Raw genomic sequence first — 22,698 nt, 5'->3', positions numbered from 1 at the left:
TCCGTCAACGAGCTGCCCGCGCGATACGGTCGCTGCACGAACAACCGCGCCTTTCATTCGCGATATTACATTTCACCGTGTGGAATAAGCCCCGAATAATAAATCCCCCACCACGAAATAACTCATCAGCACATTTAGGCGATAAAAATGTTAATATACACGAGCTTCCGTGCAGCCAGGCCGTAGTCTCGGTCCAAGCTGGGGGACCGGTATGAGTTAACTTTAACGAGCGGAGAGGGGGAAACACAAATCCCGCCAAGTTATTATAATTCTCTGAAGAAACTTAATTTTGTAAAATAATAATGAAATTCAATGGCGTAAATCAACGTCCAGGCCTGCTAATGAAACTCTGTGAGCTTCGTCGACCATCGTCGATCGAACGTGGTAAACAAGTGACGAGGCTATCGCAGTCAACTTCATTCTCCCTTACACGTAAAGTTTTTTATTTCCGCATCTGATTACGTTCCGATTAGAGGTCAACGAATATTACGATTAATGGTACCGTTTGAACAGTGTTTTTCAACGCGTAACGTCACAGGTTCGAGAGATCTTTCCTTCGCTGATTTCTCACACACTGTCGACACGTTTGTCAAAGTGATCAGATACTGGAATATTAGTCCAACTGTTCCTCTCGATCTAAACGTGCAAAACGGTCCGCAGATCATTACCGTCGAACCATCGTTCAAGGTCTGGACGAAATCTCTGGTCTCGAATGCAGTACCTGGATCGGTTGCGTCGGCGGCATGCGTGTAAGGGTGATCCGCCTTTAGCGGCTCAACAAGCTGGCGAGCTCGCTGGCTGTTCTCTGTGGTCGGGTCGAGTTCAACGGTCCTGGGCCTGAGGCCTAAATTTAGGTACTGCCTGAGGGCGAGGTGTGTAAACGTGCACGGCCCGCGGGCTGCCGACCGTGAGCACCTACGGAATGTTTTGACTCAGTGCCAGCCAGACGTTGGTAGCTGCACGAATCGGAGGAGCTGAGAGAGAGAGAGAGAGAGAGAGAGAGAAGGGCGAGAGAGCTCGAGCTTCACTCTCCCGAGTTACCTCACCTCGCCAACGTTCCACTTTCAACTCGAGGAGGACGGCGTACAGCGTTGGTATATGGTGGAGTACAGTACATAGGTATGCGTAGGTACACGGCCCTCTGCATATCGCACTCTCGCGTTATCGCCCGGCCGCCGGCTTGTAACCCGAGAAACGTTCACGTAGTGCGGGAGCAACGTGCCTTGGTTCGCCGCAGCCGTCACCCAGCTGGGAAGACATCCGCAACGATTCGATCGCCTCTATACCCGTACTTACGAAAATTTATATCCTACTTATGCCACTCGTCGTTGCACAGATATGACGGAATTGCTACCAGCGAGACACGATAAATGCAGGTAGGTAGGTGCACACTACGCGATCACCGTCAAACACAAAGCCGGGAGTGAACGAGTAAATTTATGATGTTACGATGAAACACTCGAGTCACGTGACAGTTATCACCGCTCGTCATGCTTGTTCTCTCCTTCAACCTGGATCAGTGAACGAGCACTGATTGGTAACGGTAGGAGTACCAATGAATTTGACCAGTGAAACGTCACGATGGTCAAATAGTTCGGAACATTGTCATTCGACCTTTCGAAATTGAAATTTACACATCACGGTTCGATTTCTCTTTTATCTTCTTCCTGTGACTTACAATCGTTGAACGATTGTCCAGTGATTGTTCATATTGAATCTTTCCTCTGGACGCGCATCGATCTTCTTCCGAGAAGGAGACAATCGCCATTGGTGTAACCCGTTTTTCCACGAAAGAGAGTGATAACGCATGTCGAAAGGGGGTGAAGCTTGGGAAGCATGCCAAGATATAAAATTTGAACCCGATACGTGTAGCGAAACCGCACACTCGGTAGACGCAATACGAATCAAAGTGGCTGCGCGGATGATACGGACTCGAAGGCAATCGAGCCATCAAAGTAACTAACAAGACAGAGTACACGTCCACGGTATCAAAACGAGGGCGGGTTCGTTCCGGAGAGCGTCTTTGATTACCTGTCACAAATATTATGGAGTAGATCCCCCTTGTTTGCCCGAATGTATACATATACAGTGTATCGTCGTAGCGTCGCGTCGGGACGGTTCTCCGTACAATGGATGCTCGTTAGCACCATAATATTCGAGGCCGAAATGAAAACAGAATTATCTTAAACTCGTCGCAGTTCTCTCTCCGGGTGCAGCGGCGAGCGGTAACGCGGACTAACATCTCCAGAGATGCCGCGTCTCTTATACTTGACTGTATGTTCCACGTTGGCTTGTGTTCGTTAGGTAGGCGACAGCCGGTCGCCCAGACGGATTCCTCGAGCGACGAAGAGATGCCGAGGCGAGCTGGCATGGCGGAAGGACCGCACGGTGCAAACAGCTCTGTGCCAACAGCCCCGTCGGGATTGCTAGTGAAAAAATACACTCCCTGGATTATTCCAGCGCTGGTAGCTGGTATCGAAGTACCCTTGGTAACCGGCACGAAGACCGCAGGACGAATAGAAGAGAAGGACCTCCAACCGCCTCCGAAGGTCTTAAATCAAACCCATGGAAATCGTCAGACAGGAAACGCGGTTCTTGCATGACAATTCGGGTATCCTCCGCTATCTTCATCCGCATGTGCACATCGCGTCTCTCCCATCCCACTCTGTCTTTCGCCCCTTTACCAAGAGCCGCAGCACGTGTACGGAAGGAGAATTCGATCAAGTTACAATGGTGCTGTGTAGGTGGAGGTATATGGACTGCTTGGCAGCTGGGTACGTGCGGCCAGCTTCGCGGATGCTATTTTCAAATGGAACCCTTTTTCAATCCTCTCTGCGAAAGAAGAGACATCGATGCGTGCGCGGGACAGCCTTTTGTTCGCTCCGCTTACGTTATACCTGACATGTTCGAGTTCGGATACTTCTTCGGGTGGTCCCGATCCGAGTGCTCCAGACCTGGTTTATCCCGGATTTGATGCATCGGAGCGTTGTGCTCCGCTTCCACTTCTTTGTTGCTCGTGGTAATCCTCCGCAAACCCCGCTGCCAAAGTTCCGACACGTACCAATCTAGCTTTTTCGCACAGAAGCATCTCGGAGATACTCTGGTTTTTGACGGGGTTCACTTCCGTTCGACGATACGTCGCCTTTTCGCCGAGGAACGCAAACTGAACAGATACCAATTTCTGCCGTCATTTAAGAAGCTTCAACGCGCAATTGAGAATCAATCTGCTTATGCCAAGGCCTCAAAAGTACGGGCGATAACAAAACCGAACACCGGTACCGATTTTAAAGCTAATTTTGAGTGTGCTGAACACGAATAATATCATTAGTCTTGCTTGTACTTAGAAAAGAAGACCCTAGGAAACTGCACGAGATGTCTTTTTTCATCCCTGTGAGACTAAGCCAGAGAAATTTCGGGCTCGAGCAAACCAACGAAATTCTGTTTGAGGAGATTATTACACCCACTACGCGAATGGTGCAAATCAACACCGCCTATCACCTCTGTCAGAGTCAACATAAACCGAGTGTACACAATACGTATACGTAGCCGGTGCTACAGGTTGACGGTGTCAGTGTACAGTATTGGATCAACAACTCTGAACCAGAGTGCTCGATTAACACCGTTCAATAACTACGTCCGGTGTAACCATGCCAATGGAAGTGGAACTCCGATGGATGCTGTACCTATGCCTGCTGATCGAATGAGTGACTCTCGGGACGAATCGATCCAAGCGAAGATGAATGCGTTGAATTGTGGAAGCTCACAAATTACGATGGTCGTGAGTATCGCCAGATCCGTGTCTCCAAGCTGCCACACAAATGAAAACCATCTGTTAAAATTTTTCGCAACTTAATATGGGACGGCGATTCCAACAGATTTGACTTCTAAATGCTCACCAAATGCGGGTATTCTTTTCTGATTCCTACTCACGTCAAGATGGCCGATAGACATCGACACTTGTACACAACCGCTCCTTGGTGGGATGGATTCTTTACTGTGCCGCGTATCGAATATTAATGATGCTCGATAATACCGTCCAAGTTTTTTTTCCGCATGCTCACGTGTTGATGAACGCGACGGTTGTTCGCCGGTTAATAAATTAATGTACAACCGGCTATCGTACCTCGAATTTTCGTAAGAGACCTCATCGCCTCTTTCACCATTGACGCACGCATATTACGGCTGTGACATTTGGCCTGACGGTATTGGAATACGGCTCGAAGAGAGCGCGAAGGCAGTGTAGGCCCAAAGTAACGGCAAACGAAGTATAGGGTCCCGCTCTTGGGCCCCAGACAATGGCAGCGTCGGGGCCGGTTCTTGACACGCAGGCAGCCGCCTGGAGCCGAGCATTCGCGACGTTGCCGGTTCGTCGCCTGCAACCACAGGTAGCCGGTTCGTGGGGCCAGGTAGCGGGGCCAGGTATGCCGGGACGTGAGGGAAAGGAAGGAGCGATCGGCGGTCGCCGCGACGTTGCCGAACCTCCGACTGGCCCGAGACGCGGGACCGTTCGTGGACCCAACCGAACATCTGCTAGCCCTCGGGCTGAGCGAGCCGTTCCTCCAATCGCTTTAATGCATCGCGTGACTCGGAGGAATGGTTCCTGGATAGAATTGGTATGGGTCTCTCTGAGTGTTTCCTAAGTCGTGGCACGGAAGATCGAATCGAGAGGAGCTTTTTCGTGGAGCGAAGAGGAAGAGAGGGGGGACTCGACGAGTGACAGGAAGCTCGAGGCGCGGCAGGACCGACGAGCAACGGACAACGCGATACGTTAAACTTCCTAGCTCGACGCTGCAGGAAATGGAAAAAATATACCTTGTACCGCCCCTCGTTTCGCCGGATGGTGACGGCCCATTGACAGCCGACACGCGTTTCCTCACCCGGGGACCCAAATGGACCCAGAACCTTTGAGGCTGGCATCATAATCCCGTGCTCCTATGATCGATGTGGGCGCGGTAGGACTTTTCGCCGTTTCGTCGCATCCTCCGAGTATTCTTGCGATCTTTTCTTATTTCAGAAATTTCACTTCACGGTCCTGCATAACCGGAATTACCCGCGAAAACGTTGACTGGGACAATTTCGAACACTCGAATCTTCCTCCGTTGACAAATTCAGCTCGGAAACATCGCGTCAGAGCAAACTTGACTGAGAAAACCTACATCCAATGAAACCAAAAATTTGTAATTCGAACACCTAGTTATCACTTTAGTATTGACGGTAGTTACATTTTCTTCTATCGCCCGAACATTGTGACAAATATTGATATATCCTCAGTGATTGAAATCTGGTTGTCGAAGAAACAGTAATTCACCTAAAAGTGATTGAACTGATCGTTACAGTCCTTCGAAATGAAAAATTTGGAAAACCGCTGGATAGGGACGGTCATTAATTTTTGAATTGATTCGAAGAAGTGGTTGAACTTACAGGCGTTTTATGGTAATTTCGAAAAGTGCGTATCCATGAATCTCACGAATAGCCCTGGAGCTGATGGTGAGTTGTTATAAAACGACGACGTTGAGTGAAGTTACTCTCCGCGAGGCAGCTGAAGCCGTGAGGAGATATTTCTACCTCAGAAAGACGTACACATATCGTGCTAATGGATGATACGCGCGAGAGGGAGAATCGGAAGACAAGAAGAAGCGGTAGGTATAGAAGAAGAAGAAGAAGAAGAAGAAGAAGAAGGAGGAGGAGAGGAGGAAGAGGACGGCAGGGGGGCGCAAGAGAAAGGAGGAAAAGAGGAATGGAAGAAGCTGTGAAACTCTCGAGCCACTCTCTCAGTCCTCGTCCAACACCGGTGTGGAAGTACAAAAACGAGTTTTAGCTTTTTCTAGAGACGGAATTCGAGGCTCGTTCCTTGGCCCGTTAAAGCCCGTCCCGGGCGCCATTTTGGGTGTAATTTAGGCCTTAGAAGATTATGGTTTCTTAAGCCCTTCGGCAGACGGCTGGCGCCTTCGAAAATAATGGGGTCCACACAGCGATGCAGCCACCGCGCTGTGAGGTAGCGGGCATTTGTTTTCCAAATTGATCAATTTTACGATCTGAAGAACGCCGCGTCTCTCCTCCCTTGTCAAAAATTAGCGGCGTCCCTGACGCACCTAACGAATGTTACACTGCAAAATTGAACCGTCCAAACGAACCCCGCGATCTCCCTGGATCGGAAAAAAAGTAATTGAAACGTCCGCGGATGATCGAGGATGCGTCAACGTTCCGGAAAAAGGATCCTCCGCAATTTTAAAACTCCGCGTGGTCAAATGTACACCTAGAATTTTAATTACTTTATTACCGACCACCGAGTGTACGCGTGCATACGGAGCGCGTAAAAGTGGCGTTGTAATTAAAACGGGTGGAGAATTTTTGCGGTTTTAAATCGAGCCTCGGTTCAACCCCTAATCGAGTAGATTAAACGTCAACATCCCCCGACAAATTAGAACACCCGATCGGAGAATTCCAGAGTCGATTATTAGGGTGGCTGCATCGTACCGTACTCGACGTTCAAAAAACTTCTCCATCACTTTTCTATTGACCTGAAATTATCAAGATTTTTTGCAACAAAGAGGAAACGAACGCGTCCGTTATTTGGGGCTAAAATCCGCTGACTCGGGTGTTTCGTACTGAAAATTACCGCTCCTTACCCCGTTTCAGTATTTCTGGCTCGTGCTAGCCTCTGGGCAGTTATCAACCGGCGTGCAGCATTCGTGTTGCAATAAGCGCGCGTCGGAGCGTTCAAACAAAGAGTGAAAGGTTCGGAAAAAATGAACGAAAACGACAAACAAAGAGGAAAAAGGGACGGTGCGGGAAAAAAATAGATGAAAATATTCGAAGGGTTAAAAACACACGCGTGCACGTTTTCCCGATTCTCGTGTCTTCCTCTATATATATATATATATTATATACGTACGCAGGCATAGATACGTACGTGTATTATACGTAGGTATAGACATTCGCATGGGGCGAAACTGATACGGTTGACGAAACGTGAAAGCCAATTCAGCAAATGAACTTGCAGACGGGTTAAACGTCGCGTGCCGCTTTATAAAACAACAACTTTGCCAAATAATTCGGGATTATTACACGTCTGGGTGATTATACATGTAAACATATGCCCTGAAACTCCGCCGAAATCGTACGCTGGATAACGATCTTTGGTAGTTGAGTTGTTTATTGTTACGGTTGTGACAAAAAATCCCACGCCAGGTGACGTCGACTGGTCGTTATGCCAAGGATGACACCCACGAACATTTAAATAAAATAAAAATTAAACGTCGGGTTAGAAAGCACCATTCGAGTAGATCGAGGCGAATTTTATCGAACCATGTGGGAAAATATTGAAAGAAATTGTGAATTTGAGCTGCAAAAGACTTTGTCAAAATTGTATACAAGTTACAAATTTTCACTATCGTTAATCGCATAGATTATCCAATTTCAATGGATGTTAAATTATTTCGTCCGCAGATGAATTGGCTACAAGCTATTGAAAACGAAATTGTATTTCCGGTATTGATTACAGATTTTTTCGAACAAAGGTTCAATCTATTATTCAAACCTTCGATTAATTTCGCCCTGACGTATTTTTTTTTTTTTTTTTTCGTTCTCTTCTCCGTTCCTCAACTCGCAAGCGTAATAAAAAATCGATCGCGCCTTCAATTATGTGCGCTCAATGTAACGTATACAAAATAGATGAAATTAATCTAATCAACAAGAAAATTATGCAATAATGTTTAGCTGTGCAAAATTACGTTGTTGTCAACTGTGTTGAAAGACGCGATCCAAACGCAATTTCAACTCAATATCACATCTCGGATGATGGAGGATTTCTTTATAAATCTGGGTGCTGAAAATTTTCCTACGCGACTGTACGCGATCTCTTATACGTGCGTTATAAATCGTTGGTTCCTCGAATAACCGCAAAAGCCAAATTCCAAATGCAAAATTGAAACGTTCCACGAAGACCAATCCCACGCAATTCCACCCGCGCCTCTACCAACTCTCAAGCATCACCTCCGTCTCTCTTGTCCTCCCCCTCCTTCCTTCAGGAAATTCAAAATCCGCGCCGACCGGATATGGCAGGCACGTGACCCGATCTCGAACCGTCCATGCAGCGATGTAGAGCTGTTATACCCGGTCATTCCAGCTCGGATTGGTCTCCGCATGCGATGCGAACGCCTGAAATCTCCGCCTGGGTACTTACCTACGAATAACAGGACGACCGGTTTCCGCAGCCATGAACCGTAGTCGCACAATTAATTACGCTCAGCTATGGCGCATCGAACTGTGTTAAACTTGGTACCATTCGTCTCTCCGTGCGTTCTATCCACAAAGGATGGCTTCGCTGGTTTCGCTTAGCTGACAATCAATATGTTATAGTAGACTAAAAACTAAGCGAAGCGTATTTTTTTTTTATCTGCCATTAAACACTTTGAGAGGTTGAAACCACCCTCCAAAGTAAGGCGTGTCAAAGGGCGATTTGTCGGTTTTTTTTTTTTTATATCGTCGCAAAAATGACATTTTTTATTTGCTGTTACGAGAAAAGTTTTTCAGTTGGATTGGTTAAAAAATATTTTGTCGTTGCGGGTGAAACTGCCAAATCGCCCCTTGACATGCCTTAGTTTGGAGGGTGGTTTCACCCCCTTAAAGTGTGTAATGGCAGATAGAAAAAAATAAGCGTCGCTTAGTTTTTAATCTACTATAACAAATTACTTGTGAGTATAAGAGGGTAAATGAGGAAGCGCAGAGTGGAATCGAGTTCTCGGTTCCGAAACGTAGCTGCACTGCTACTTTTTTCCGATCCGCTCTCTTCGACCGGTCGGTTCGTCGTGGGTGTTCAACGTTGCACCGACTCCACTAATAAGCAAAAAAGGGCCAGCGATTGTGTTTGGGGAAATCCTTTATCGTCGGAAAATTGATCTGCCGGTGGATAATCGGGCGCCGTAAATTATACCGCAAGATCATCAGCCTTCCGTTTTTTGCTGTCACCAGCCTCTTTGATAATCCCGAGTCACCACCGCCGTCGTTCCGTTCAAATTTCTCAAAATCGGTACACCGGATTTAACCACCTTTTCTTACCTTCGCCACAACTTCCCGTTACGACCATAAATATGCAGGTGATACCTCGATGATATCAAACCCCATCGATCATCAAATGGCGAACTTCACTTTCACGAAACGAAGTATAATTCGGAAATATGTATAAACAAGTATCTGCGCGGGTTGATCGTTGTGCAGTAATTAGCAACTCCCGTCGTTAGGTGCGATCGGAACTTTCCACTGAAATCCTTACAATTAAATGCAGAGCACGAGGACTTCGGGAACTGCTGTCACCTGAACTTGCACGACGATCGTAACGAAAAGTGGTATAAACTAGCGGTGGGTAGAAACTAGGAACGAGACTAGGAGGTACAGGAAACTAGTAACTTCGTTTACTGTCGGCTGACGGCATCGCGGGCTCGAGGCTGAAAAGATTTCCAATTTGATCGAAACTTGCCCGGCGGCGGCGAGAAGAATCCATAGTTGGGTAATTTCCCTATCGAAATATCCCCCTTAGCCATGCATCCAACGCGGTTCCACCGAATCGACCTTCGGCTGCAGCTGCTATCGGAAAATGTCGCCGTCTCGCCGATCGACGCCGATCAAAATATGAAGAGGGTGAAAAACAAAGGGTTTTTCCCACCCCCGGATGATGCACGTAGACATTTGGAGGCGGTCCAAAAGCGATTGAAACGAGAAAGCCGGGCTCTTGGTCCGAGACACGGGCGAAGAGTCGTTCACCCCTTCAACCCGCGAGTTCGACAGAATCCGGCTTGACCCTAAACTTAAAGGTGACGTCGGGTCCACCATCCATTAAATACCATCTACTCGCGACAATTTCCTCCATCGCTTTAAACTAGGCAAATTTTTTCCGAGATTGCTTTCCGGACTAATTCGCACGTTGGCGTTGAGACAACCCTCGACCCTTAAGGATATTCTCACTAGATTTCACACGAATTTTCTTACGACCCGTCAGTCGTGGCGTATTAATTCAGTCTTTTCAGACCTGCTAACAGCCCGTAGAGACTTGCAAGCGTACTGCAACGAATCGCATCGACGATCTTAATGGATAATGTGTACAATCCGGTCTTCCGAACGTTCGTCGCGTAAAATGAGAGTACTAAATTTATGCATTGCAGATACAAACGGAGGCAGTTGGACTCTTGTACCAGTATTGAATAGAATAGAAGTGTTCGACCGAGGATTCGAGCAAAAATCATCCGGGATGAAGGACAAGTCTTCCAAGAGTGTTACTTGCGAAGCTGAAACTACCCTGTTAAATATTTTTGAATGGTACTTCCCTCACTGTATTGAAAGTCTTATTCGGATACGGAAGAACGAATGCACCATATATTTACCGTTTATTCGATTTACAAACACAATTAATTTACTACACAATTTAGTGAATTGAAATTAATTTTTCGTAATTTTTCCTATAAATTTTAGTAAAATAAAAAACATTCGTAGTAGATCTACGAGAAATACAGAGTAATTGAAATCAGCAGCCTGATTTCGTAAATGGACAACTCTTTTGTACAGTAAATGGGTAGTAAATTCACAATGATTTTTCACAGCGTAGCAGCAAGAGTTATCAGCCAAGCTTGCTATTTTCATAAAAACAAGGCAATCAAACCAAGCGGTAAAAATTACATCAAACCTCACGAAGATCAGCTAATACTACTTCCAGAGAATCTCAGGCGTTAATTCTGACTAAATTATTCTATTCGTAAAAAGTTTAGTGCATTTGTCTGTTAACTTTGACTGCCAGCATCATCTTCGGGCGTTTCTTTTCCCCGAAATTAAGCTCAGTGGCGTCGCTCAAGCTTTCGAAGTTGTTCGAGGAGGCAAAGCTCCGGTCGAGGACGGTTCAGTTTGCGGCAAGAGTGTACAAGATAAGACGTTGAGTCGAGTGACGCGCATTGAAGTCGATCCGTCCGTCAATTCTCCGGCGTTTCACGAGTGAGCTGAGCTCGGTTCATTATCGCATCGGCAGTTCATTACCCCGACGGGCTTCTCGACCTCGCCGACTGCGGTCATCGAGCAAATCGAGGAGAACGATCGGCGTGGTTTCCCCTTCCAACTCTTGCCGAGACCAGCTTCGAAGAAGGTCAGGTCAAAGCGCGACGCGACCCGGGTACAGGAAGTTCGAATCCGAGTTACTTACGAGTCACACGGCCGATTGAAACGGGGGCAAAAAGCTCTCGCCCGAACTCGGTAGCAAGAATTGTTAGAACCCCGGGTGTGTACGTAACCCGTTATACAATGCGTCAGGGCAATTGGGGCCCTCGTATTCCTATTAAATTAGCATGACAACTGCGGACTGAATTCGATAACTGGCTCGTTACAGTGTGATTTCAAACTACGGTAGGAACTCCAATTATTTAACACGCGGTGATCGCGACGCCCGCATTAATCGCGTCAAACTTCGGACCTGTCCGAAAACACCCGGCGTCACATTTTCCCCCGATCCATCGACGTCGCTGCATGAAATCGTGCAGATCGGTTGACCGTTGTCGCCCTAACGGGCACGTGAGCTCGTTAGGTATCAAAACCTAGAGCTCGTTTCGCTTCGCGATACCTGCGGACCGAATGATAAGGTAAATAAATACGCCCGCACGATTCCCCCTCGTTTCCCCCTTTTACGCGTATTATAATGCTCGCCGCTCTGACTCTGTTGCTACATTTCCTGCACAGTAGCGTGACCCACATAAATGTATTGCCTACCTAGACTCGTTCCCTGTCGTTAACAACTCTTGCGATACTGTAATAATATCCAGTTCTGCACACAGCGCTTAACCGCGTTGAATCGCCGTATGTTGCTCGGATTAATTGAAAAAGAGAATTAAAAATGCCTGTAAGTGCCATTTGTTTTTTTCTTCTCCGTCTCTCTCTCTCTCTCTCTCTTTTCAGCCGTTTTTAACACTTTTTTTTCACCTTGCTATTTCGCAAATATTTATATCTGTATGCGTACGATGTTAACGTGGGAACGCGAAAACTTTGTAATGATTTTTTCGGATTTCTAAAAAGTTTTTGACACTGCATACCTTATCGCGTGGATTGAAATGTTGCCGAAAAGTTTTTACCGTGAATTTAAGCATCGTTATTGACACCGTGGAAGTTGGCACGTTAACGTCCAAATTTTAGCTGAGGAAAATTTCACGGACTTAAATATTTAGCTCTGGTCTTGCGTAACGTTGTCTTTCGGACGATCAGCATGCATGTCTCAAAGTAGCTTTGATTAGAAATACATAAAGTGGGTCGGTCTCTGCGATTCCTATAATACGAAGCATGCGGAAATTCGCAACACGGAAAATATTGAAGTCTTATGGGAGAAGGTCGAGAGTTAAGTTAGAAATTGCGAACAGAAGTGGGACGAACGGTTGATAAAACACGTACGACGATTGTTTCAGGTTATCATTTTTCATTCCGTGAAAGAAAAGAGAGGGCGACATGGCGGGGGGGAGGGGAGGACGGGTAACGCGGAAAATAAAATAAAAATTTCATTCCCCCCCTGAATGCGAAACTCGCCGTTCACGTTCTCAACGCGCAAACACGACGGAATGCTTTTATTAGCTTTTTCAAGCGCGTTAGCAGAATGTCGCGGATGTGTCGGGAATATTGCGGCATTCGTTCTCCAAGTCACATAACGCTCAGTTACCGCTGCGAAAATCCTCCGAGTTGTAACTAACGTCGCGACTATCCGTCAGACAATGGCCTTGTAATGCTAGAACTCGTCACCGCGTTACGCGTTATTCGCGAATTCGAAAAATTAGTACTTTTAACGCGAAAAAGAGTGGACGGAATTTTTTTATTTTTTTCATTATTAACCGAATTCTTATCCACGTTTCGGATACCGCTCGTATAACTATATACGGACCAAATTGAGTCGGATAATCGCGGTCGGGAAGACGGAATCGATTTAATAAGAACATAACGAGGGCACTGCGGTACCATTAAAAAAAATAAATAAAAAATAAGAAAAGAACACACACAACCCATTTAACGGTACAGCCGTGTAACTGTCACGAGTCTGGCACGCGCGATTTTCGATAGAAGAAAAAGGGGGAATCCCCGATAATGGATTTATCCGTTACCTGCAGACGCGGTTATCCGTGGAATTGGTCGAGCCACCGACTGCAAGGGTTGGGGGTTGATCACCCCCGGGTTTTAGGACACACGCGGCAAAAGCGACGGCTAGACCTGAAAATTGTCAATTTGTTTTGTCTCTCGAGTGACGGGTGTGAAACTCGACTCGCAGCCCCGCTTTCTCTCTTATTTCCGCCTAGAGTGACACCTCATTTTTACCCCCTCAAGCCTTCGGAACTCTTCCCAGCTGCTCTGCAGCTTCAGACAGATGATTCGGACTTGATTCGGCGCTGATTTTCAGGAAATCAGGTTTTCCAAGCGTGCACATTCATCGATCTTTATCTGTGAGATTAGAGGCTATAAAAGCGATATTTTTTTTCCCCGCAACCCGCGAGCGGAAAACATATCGACAGAGCTCGCGTATCGGTTTTCAATTAAAACTTGACGCTAACTTTACTTAACAACGTCGTAAATAATACAGAAGGGAAGAAAAACAATACTCACAGGACGGAGAGAATTAAAAAAGGAGCATTCACAAGCCGCGGTATATCGTCGGAATAATTACTGTTCGCGGTAGCGATGAAATTACTTTGAAATTGCATTTGATGCGCGGCGCTGCGTCGGTCTCACGCAGGCTTGGTACAAACGCTCGTCTCTGAAACTCTTCGCGGAATAAACGGTGTTTAAACATCGCTGATAATGGATTTGCCAGTTTCAGCATAGTTCTGGATCGTCGGATTGCCATTTATTATCCCGGCTCTCTCGCTACTCGCATCGACTTCCAAGTCGCTTGCGCACTGCTAGCAAACATCGAATCATTATAATTACGTCAAAGTCGCAAAACTATACTAGGTTAATTTTCTCGTGAGACGGAATTAATTCGCTGTAGACCCACACGAGCGACATTTCTTCATCCTCTTTCCAGGCAGCAGTGATTACGCGATTTCTCGTATCAGGATAAGCGCATTAGCCTCTAAGAAACGACGAGAACGGACGCGAACGTATAATATACATACAGTATTTTTCGTCGCCTAAAGGTGGTCGGAAAGTTTCTCCGGATATTACAACCAGAACTTTGTATTCCACCTGAACAAGGAAGTCGTCGACGTGGAAGAACAGCAGCGTTCCCATCAGCGCCGGCCCCCGACCATGGGGTAAAATCTGTTTAGCTCGTGTGGAAGTACCTGCGCAGCGAGACTGTAAGTGGTACCTGTTTCCATTGCTTCTCGGGTTTTTAATACGCCTACATCTCGCCGCGGTGTACATACATGAATATAAATGCCCCGGTACCACTCTCCTATTATTCAAACCAGTCCCAGCTAGACGCGTTATACCCATACTTTGTACAAGTGTCCATGAAAAGACCGGAAATAGTGACGCCGGAACCGAGTCGGTACCGTGTGCCTGAATTTAAAAAAGGGAAATACTGCAGACTCGCGAGGCTTGTCCGACGAAGCGACTTCCATCGCACCCAGAAACCTTCAACCAATATCGGAAGTTCAAGGACCCGATGTGTGACTGAAAGGAAAAGAAACTTTTCTAGCAATTGTGGGTTACTAATACCTACGTACAGTCTACGGTGCATGAGCGTGCACTGAGAAAAATTTCATTTGTTACAGTAACTAGAAGCTCTCGGTAAAACAGGTATCGTTAAAAAAACTGTTCGAATATTGTCGGAATTGCGAAAAAAGAGTTACACGTAACCATTTTGCGCTATCGTCGATCCTTTTTTTGGTAATTGCAACGCGAAATCAGTTCGTTCGGTTTACTCTACTTTTTTAGCTAAACAAGACTTTAACGTCAATTTATTGTTGCACAAGCATTAAATTTCCGCAACAGCTACAAGAAAATATAGCAACAGTGATCGTAATGAGAAAGAATAGTAACGGATACTAGACTTTCCGGTGACAGCTAGAAAACTAATTTTCATTTTCTACCTAGAACTATATTCTTCGATTGTGGTAAAAAATGAAAATAATCAAGGACCGAGCGGTAACCGGAACTAAAAATTTCTCTCAGTGTGTACTTCATTTTCAAACCTGAAAAATATGTTGCAGGGTGACGATAAATATCAGACCAAATACTTATTTCCATCACATTTTCGTAGCGATCCCTATTTGCGAAAATTTTACAATGACGATTCGTTTCAAGTCCGGATATATAACGGGAACGATAAGCGTAGGGCTGCTTAGACTCGTTTTCGAAGCAACGCGGTCAGAACTAATTGGCAATTAGTTGGTTCGTTTGACCCTAACCTTCACCCCTGGCAGCTCGCGGTAACGAACGGGCAGTCCAAAACTTGGCTTCTCTCAGTTTCGGCCCTTTTCTCAGCGGGACGCACGTATTAGGCTAATGATTTACGCAGGAACGGTGCGAGTCAATTCTGTCTCTACCTCCGAGCCGCCTGCCCGTCCACTTCTGTAATGCACGGATGGCGAACGACCTCGCAAAGAGCGGTTATACAGGGTGAGGAAAAAGTACGGAAGCCCCTAGAAATCTTGCGGGGTTCGGTGAACAAAAAAAAAAATAACAAGTTTAAATTTTGGGTGATTTTTAACAAGGAATTCAATGGTGACCTTTGATTTGACTCGAACCTCATCCTCGACGTCTTTTTCAGATCAATTTTGATTTTTCAAACGAGAACATGGGAATGGGAAAGATGTGTTAAGGTCTAGGATCGAGGTGACTTCTACGGGTCGGATAAAAGTCAAAAGTATACTTGGTAACTTGGTAATAACGCGAATAATTTTAAGGATCCACATCTCATGCGAGATCTTTCACACAAAAGTTGTCAGTCTTGGTCAGGACGATCCGATTGGATCTTAAAAGTTGCGTGAAACATCTTGCGTGAGATCCGAATCTTAAAAATTATCAGCATTATTGTTACCAAGCATAACTTTGACCTTTGTCTGATCCGTAGAGGCCACGTTGACCATTGACCTTAACATATATTGGAAGGTAAAATTTCCCGCTCCTTTCGATTCTGGCACCAAATATTGGGATTCCCGTTTGAAAAATCAAAGCTAATCTCAAAATGAACTAAAAGATGAGAGTCGAGGTCAAATCAAAGGTCACCATTGCAATCCCTCGTTAAAAATTACCCAAGATTTAACCTTGGTGATTTTTTTTTTTCTTTCTTCACCGAACTCCGCGAGATTTCTAGAGGCTTTGATACTTTTTCCTCACCCTGTACATTCGCTTATTCCATGCTCACGCAACAGCGGTAATTGCACGCGTTTCGCAACTCGCGACTTGCTATTCTCTGCCACCGTCCAGCCGCAGCGTATTTATGCCCCGGTTATGTTTAATTAATTAATTAATTATGGCTCAGGTACCGTGTGTGCCTTACACCGCTTTCGCCTGGCTCAAACGACGTTTATAGACCGTCGTCCAGGAAGCGAAACCGGAAATTAACAGGTACTTTACACTCTTTGCTCTGCACGTGTTATACCTACGCTGATCCGTATCACTGAAGACCCTTGACATACGCCTGCGGTGCAGTTGAACCCATTCGAATGGTAGTTGGGAATCTTTTCATTTTTCACTGATCCGAAATTTAGACGCCGAACTTTTGAACGTGTATTTTTGGGTGATGAATCTTTTAGGAACGATTTTAATTATTTGATGTCGGCTGTAATAACCGATGAAAATTAAATGGCATTGAAAATATTTGTAGCCAACGAAAAATTCCTGTCTTCTTTATTGTATTTCGATATGAAAGAAAAGATGAAATATCTGTATGGACTAAATATTCCTCCACCACACGAGGGTTCCGAGTGTTCGATATATCTTGGCGTGAATTCGTCCCTTTACGAAAATCCCCTTTTCGTCGTGATAAAATTGCGTCAAACAATTTCGTAACGTTTTTTCGAAAACGGAATATTTGCGCGTATAATTATTTCACGCCCCCTACGTACGAGCGATCGAGAATTTTCGTCACCCCAACTCGTAATTTTCTGCAGGCGTCCAAAGAACATCCGGCGTGTAAAAATACGCACGTATCCGACAAAATTGAATAAATATACCCAAGAGTCGAACGACGTAAACTCGTATATAAATATCTTGTGTGCGTTGCTTTGGAATTGAAACGAGACGCAGGAGGCATGATGCGGCATTGAATTCGCCTCTCTTCCGGATATGTATTTGCGTTGGAGGACCGAGGAAAAATTTCCATATTTATATCCCGAGGATATTAGCGCGCTGCTTTTATTCGCGCGCCCACGACGAGAAGCGCATTTAGGCGATTGCAGCCTGCAGCGGGATTTGGTGAAATTAAGCGGCCCAATTCGGCCCGATATTGTAATGCTAAACGAACTTCTCCGCCGCACCGCAGGTCGAAGGAGCGACCCTATAAGAGGGGGTGAGAAGGGCTCCCGCCCTCGAGACGCGACGTGAGATTATCGAAGATTGACGAGCCTCAAATTGTGACGGTCGTTAGAAAAGTTCCGTAATTCGCTCGATCCGGAACAACCGGGGGATTCCGATCCTCGGAGAGCGAAAGGGAGAGAAAAGGGGAGACGAAGGGTCACCATGTCACCCGCCGAAACCTCTTGAAAATTCTTTTGAGACTCGTCATCCCCCATCATAAGGACCATAATCACTTTTCGCGACTTGCGTTCATGTATTCAAAAAAGTCGATCGGTTACATTTTGGAGTTTTTTTAATAAGGCAAGACACACGACTTATGGCAAGAATTTTCAAAAATTCTGCGATAATCCGAAGACGTGTATCGAAATAAACTCCCGCTAATGGGTTTTTGAGGAGAGAAATCGAGACTAGGGAGAGTTTCGCCGCAGGAGATTTGGCGCTGTTCTTCGAAAGCCTCGTATCCTCGGGACGTGGTCGGAAGGTACGTCGGATTTTGGGAAAATTCAACGAGCTCGATGAAAGCCGTCGTGACAGACGGTGTTTGGTTTAAGCATCGTACGAACGTACGTAACTCGGGGCGAAAGTAAGAAGAAGATAACGAACGAGCCGCGAAGAAGATCCATAATTTGGCAGGGCAAGGTGAGAGTGTCCACAAGGGGTGAGAAATCGGATCAGAAATTCGTGCGGTAGATGGAAATGACGCTGCTTACTTACACCAACGGAAGTGCCGTTGGAAATAGCCGAACTTAAACCACCGTTCGTCCAGCCAACGAGGAGCTTTCGAAGAACGATATCCGCGCACTCGTGAAATCCAGGAATTTACTCACCCACTTGGCTCGGCAAACTTAAACTTTGGCTCAATCGGTAAATGCGGGAGGTGTTTTCCCGGGATTTATTTTGTTTAGAACGGCCAGCACGGGCACCCGGGTGCGTACGGAGATCAAAGGGGCGATCAAACGGCCACCCCTGCAACCGCGAATTCGCGCCTGCCTGCCGGCCAAAACCCGGGACGAAGACGCGTGCATAATTATTGCGTAAGCTGTCGCCAGGAGGTAATTAAGCTTCGGTACACGAGACGACCCATTAATGATTCAGGGCGGTTTCAACCCGGCAAGGGACAACACTCGGTGAACCAAAGAGATATGCGCCCGTCGAGCCGCGTCTCCTTCGTCCTTGAATATCGTCGTCGCGTAGCCGAACCGAAACGCCGCTCCTCCCGAATTCGGCATTTCGAATCATGCAAACTGGTTTCTGGAACCGGGAATTAGCATCGCCTGAGAACCCGCAGGTGACGATCTTCGGCAGCCGTTTGTCGATCGCTCCGCACCTCCCTCAAAGGCGATTGATTCTCTCGGGGGTTTGATAATTCGGAAACGTAGACCGAATCGCTTTTGGGAAAGTTTCTCGCCCCGAAGCTCGAGCTTGCGGGCGAACGCGCCAAGTTGTTGGGTTTACTCGCTTTTGTCACGCGGTGGCGAACTGCGAGCACCGCGCTTCACGGTCCCGAAGAGAAGAGTAAACTTGTCGAAAGATTGCAACTGCGTCGAGTGTTTGGTTTAATTTGCGTTAGTTAACATTTTAATTAGGGGACCGGCCGGGGTAGTTGGATAGTTAAAAGGTCGTTTGCGATCCCGGTCTTCCCTTTCCTTACCTCGCCTTTGCGTGACGTGCAGGGGCGTTCACGATTCGTTCGCGCTTCGGCCTTAATTAGGAAAACGCGTGAATTCGCCGGCTGACGCTTCACCTTATCCCCATTCGGTTCCCCGTTCGAAAGCTCGAGAATTATTCCATCGTGCTTGTAAATTTCGGCCGGGTGCTCGCTTCCTCGAATAATCTCATTATCGCTGATCGGGGAGTCTGCGTCGGTGAGAAAATAGAATTTTTTTGATTCAAAAAACAAATAACAAACCCACCAACTTGATCTGATCCCAAAAATCGGACCCAGTGATTACTGTTTCTTCGAATCTCCGCGGCGATTTTATTGAAACACTTTATATCCTGTTATGCAAAAAAGTAAGTACCTAAGTACCTAAGTATAAACAACCGCGCGGGAGTATTTCAGCGGATATTTGTATATACTGTTCAGAATTATACACATGAATAATATATGAGAGATGAAAAGCGGCGAATACACGGTAACGCGGCATAAACCATCCCCCTGCAGCGACCGATTTAGCCGAACGTGATCCGCGAGCGATTCCAGCCCCCCCTCCCGGCGTCAGTGAGATTTTAATAAACTCCTTCACCCTTTGCCTCGTCCCTTAATACCGCTGAAGACCAAGAGCGGGAAAATACCCGGAATATATGGGAACAGGGGACGGAATTTAATAAAGTTTCAGCGAGAAGAAGAAGGCGTCTAGTCCACGAAGAGTTATCTCGAACTTGGGCAGGACAGAGCAGGGCGCTCTTCCGGCTGGGTCTTCCAACGAATCCTGGAAGAACGGACGTCGCGCGTCGCCGCGTCGCGGCGTCGGGGCCCGATACCTGTCGACGGACCCAAGACGGACACCTGCAGCTCGGAGAAGCAGCCGAGTGGAAAGGTGTTTTTTGCTCTTCGAACACTCTAGCTGGGAAGCAGAGAGATGCGCTGCGGCCAGGCATGGCGAACGAGTAATCCTAGTCGACCGAGGTATAGGTAATCGAAATGCCGACTACCTGCGTAAAGTGGATCTTCAATTTTTCCGAGGTAATCAATTCTTGGATTGATTCTGAATCGGTTCCTCGAGAATCCGTTCGATTAGGATTCGAGCCCAATGAAACGTCGATTCGGCATGGATCGATCCGAAATATCGTTATGATTTAAATCGTGATTATTAGCGAGAGCAGCTGGTGATATGGAAAATTCTGTTACGAGTGGTTAACGAAAGCCCTGAAGTGAAGTATAAAATACCGCAGTGCAGAGTGGAAGTCACAATATCAGGTTTCAAAAATGCATAAAGGTCAAAGTATAGAAAGGTAAAATATAAACGGTCAGAATTCTGACGATTCTACACGTAATATAGAAACGTATTTTGATCAAGCGTCATGGAGTTTCGTAGGATTTCAAAATTTTGAAAAGCGAGGTAGAGAAAATAAAGCGAAAATGTTGAAGGGTGAAGAATGAAAAACCGAAGTACGGAATCGACAAAATTAGAATAATGAAATTAAAAATTAGAAATTAATGAGTTGACGGTATCAAATTTTTAAAAAAGCAGAGATTATAGAATTTTATAATGTGGAACTTCAAATTTTGTTAGAATTCGGATTATTTTGCACTATCGTTTTCTATAATTAACCTTAATTATTGAATTTTGAATTTTCTATACTTCGAATCTCTTCTGAACTTGAAGAAGTCCGAAGCATAGAAATAACTAAATAACTCTAAACTCGCGACATCAGCTGTCAAAATTTCAATCACGCAGCGTCAAATCTCATGGAAAATTTGCGTGAACCGCGTCGATCAAAAGTACAGAATCGCGAGTCGATCTTAATTTGACATAATAAACTAATCGTGTACTCCAAGCATGAAAGATCGAACGAAGCAATTTAAAAAAGGTGAAGAATCGATTTGTGAGATCGATTTTTTTAAACGTCCCGTGATCGATCTTGGCAGAATCCTTCGCGAAAGTAGCTTCCAAACTTCGAAGGAACCCTGCGAAGGCGGCTTCGGCAGTCTTCGAGTGGTTACGGGGGTTTATCAGAGGGCGAAAGGAGAGTTGGAGTGAATTTGGAACCCGGCAGCGCCTTTATCCGACTTAGACGGGATCCGAAGCGTCGACGTCACATTGCAGGCATGAAAAGCAGGTTATATCGTGCAGCGAGACGCTTCCTCGAGGGAGAACTTTTGCCGCAACCATAAGTGGCTTTCCTCCGAACCCTGCAGACTCTCGCGATTCTCATTACGTGTAACGCAGACTCGAACTTTACCGCGAGCCTCGAGCAGACAACGCGAGCATCCAATAAGCTTGTCTCATTTTGCAAAATTTTAAATGCGCTGTCGCACGCTGGCTGCCGAAGCGAGACTCCGATAGAACAAGTTTAACGAGTTAACGCTCTTCGAACGCCGATTAAAGCCACAACTGTAGTAACTGTGACGAGCTGATAAAATTAATATTCCGCTAATACTCGACTCGGTAATCTTTTAAAAAAAAGGACAAAAAAATAAAAATAACATCAAGCACCGATGTTTTACCTTTTTCCCATCTTTCACCCTTACAGTGATCAACTTCAAGACTATTTATAACCGGTTCAATCGGATCATTCGGATAATAGAAAAAGATTTGTGTCCGTACGTCTTTTTCAACCTCGACTTTTCATCATCGCCGACCGCGAAATTTGAAACGACCGATTGAAAAAAAAAACGAAAAAAAATCCGTGCCAAAAGATACGATAAAGAAGAACAGTATCAACGCGAAATTACTTGAAAGTTTCGAGCACCGTAGGGTACATATACTTGTACACAGTTTTATAATGTATCCTGGGTACGATCGATGAGTTAATAATCCCGATACCAGTGTATCGGCTGGATGCGCGTAGCGATTAAAAACCAAAGTGTAAAAGAATAAAGGGAAAAGGGGCAAGGGGGAGGGGTGGGGGATAATAAATGTACATAAACCCGCGAACCAAAGAAAATAACAATGAAAAAATAAGAAAAGAAACGAGATCCTCGCCCAACCCGTCCGCAAAACGATTTCAGGTGAGGTATCGGTCGTGCCGCAGCCGCGTGCGCACAGATGCTGCACAGCATATATCTACCTACCTAAGGAAGATTCTTCTCGCGGTGAAATAATTTCAGGTTCGAAAAATTGAGGCCGTCGACGAGTGCATCATCGTCGAGCGAGGAAGAGAGAGAGAGAGAGAGAGAGAAGGAGAGAGAGAGAAGGCCGAGACAGACAAAACAGTTGGCCCCTGGCCGAAAAGCGAACCACCTGCCACCTTCGAAGGGCCAAAGTACCAGGGGTGGGGGGTTCCAGAGGCAAGGTGGCGAAGGGCGAAGGGCGGAGGGCGAGGAGAGGGGGCGGTGGGGCGATAGGAAGGGCGGGAGGGAGGGGGACCACCGACCCATGCCCAAACCACGAACCACGCACACCGAAATCCCGCTTGTCGCGTTGCGTCCGTGTATCGCACGCATGGCACAAAACTCGTCTCTGCTTATGCAGTCGTGTATACGTGCATGTTTGCACACATGGCGTGCGCGCGTGTGTGTGCGTGTGTGCGCCTGCTGCCTGCACGCTAGGTGAAAAA

General features: G+C 46.2%; 1 protein-coding gene across 2 annotated transcripts in view; it reads left to right on the top strand.

The window, feature by feature from the left end:
• LOC107225079 (hemicentin-2) overlaps nucleotides 1–22,698 on the top strand; it is a 235,007-nt gene that overhangs the window by 189,980 nt on the left and 22,329 nt on the right. The gene's annotated exons all lie outside the window — the stretch shown is intronic.

The sequence above is a fragment of the Neodiprion lecontei genome, chromosome 3 (genome assembly GCF_021901455.1).
Source record: "Neodiprion lecontei isolate iyNeoLeco1 chromosome 3, iyNeoLeco1.1, whole genome shotgun sequence".
NCBI lineage: Eukaryota > Metazoa > Arthropoda > Insecta > Hymenoptera > Diprionidae > Neodiprion > Neodiprion lecontei.
The sequence above is the reverse complement of the archived record's forward strand: the minus strand, read 5'-3'. Positions and strand labels throughout refer to the sequence as shown.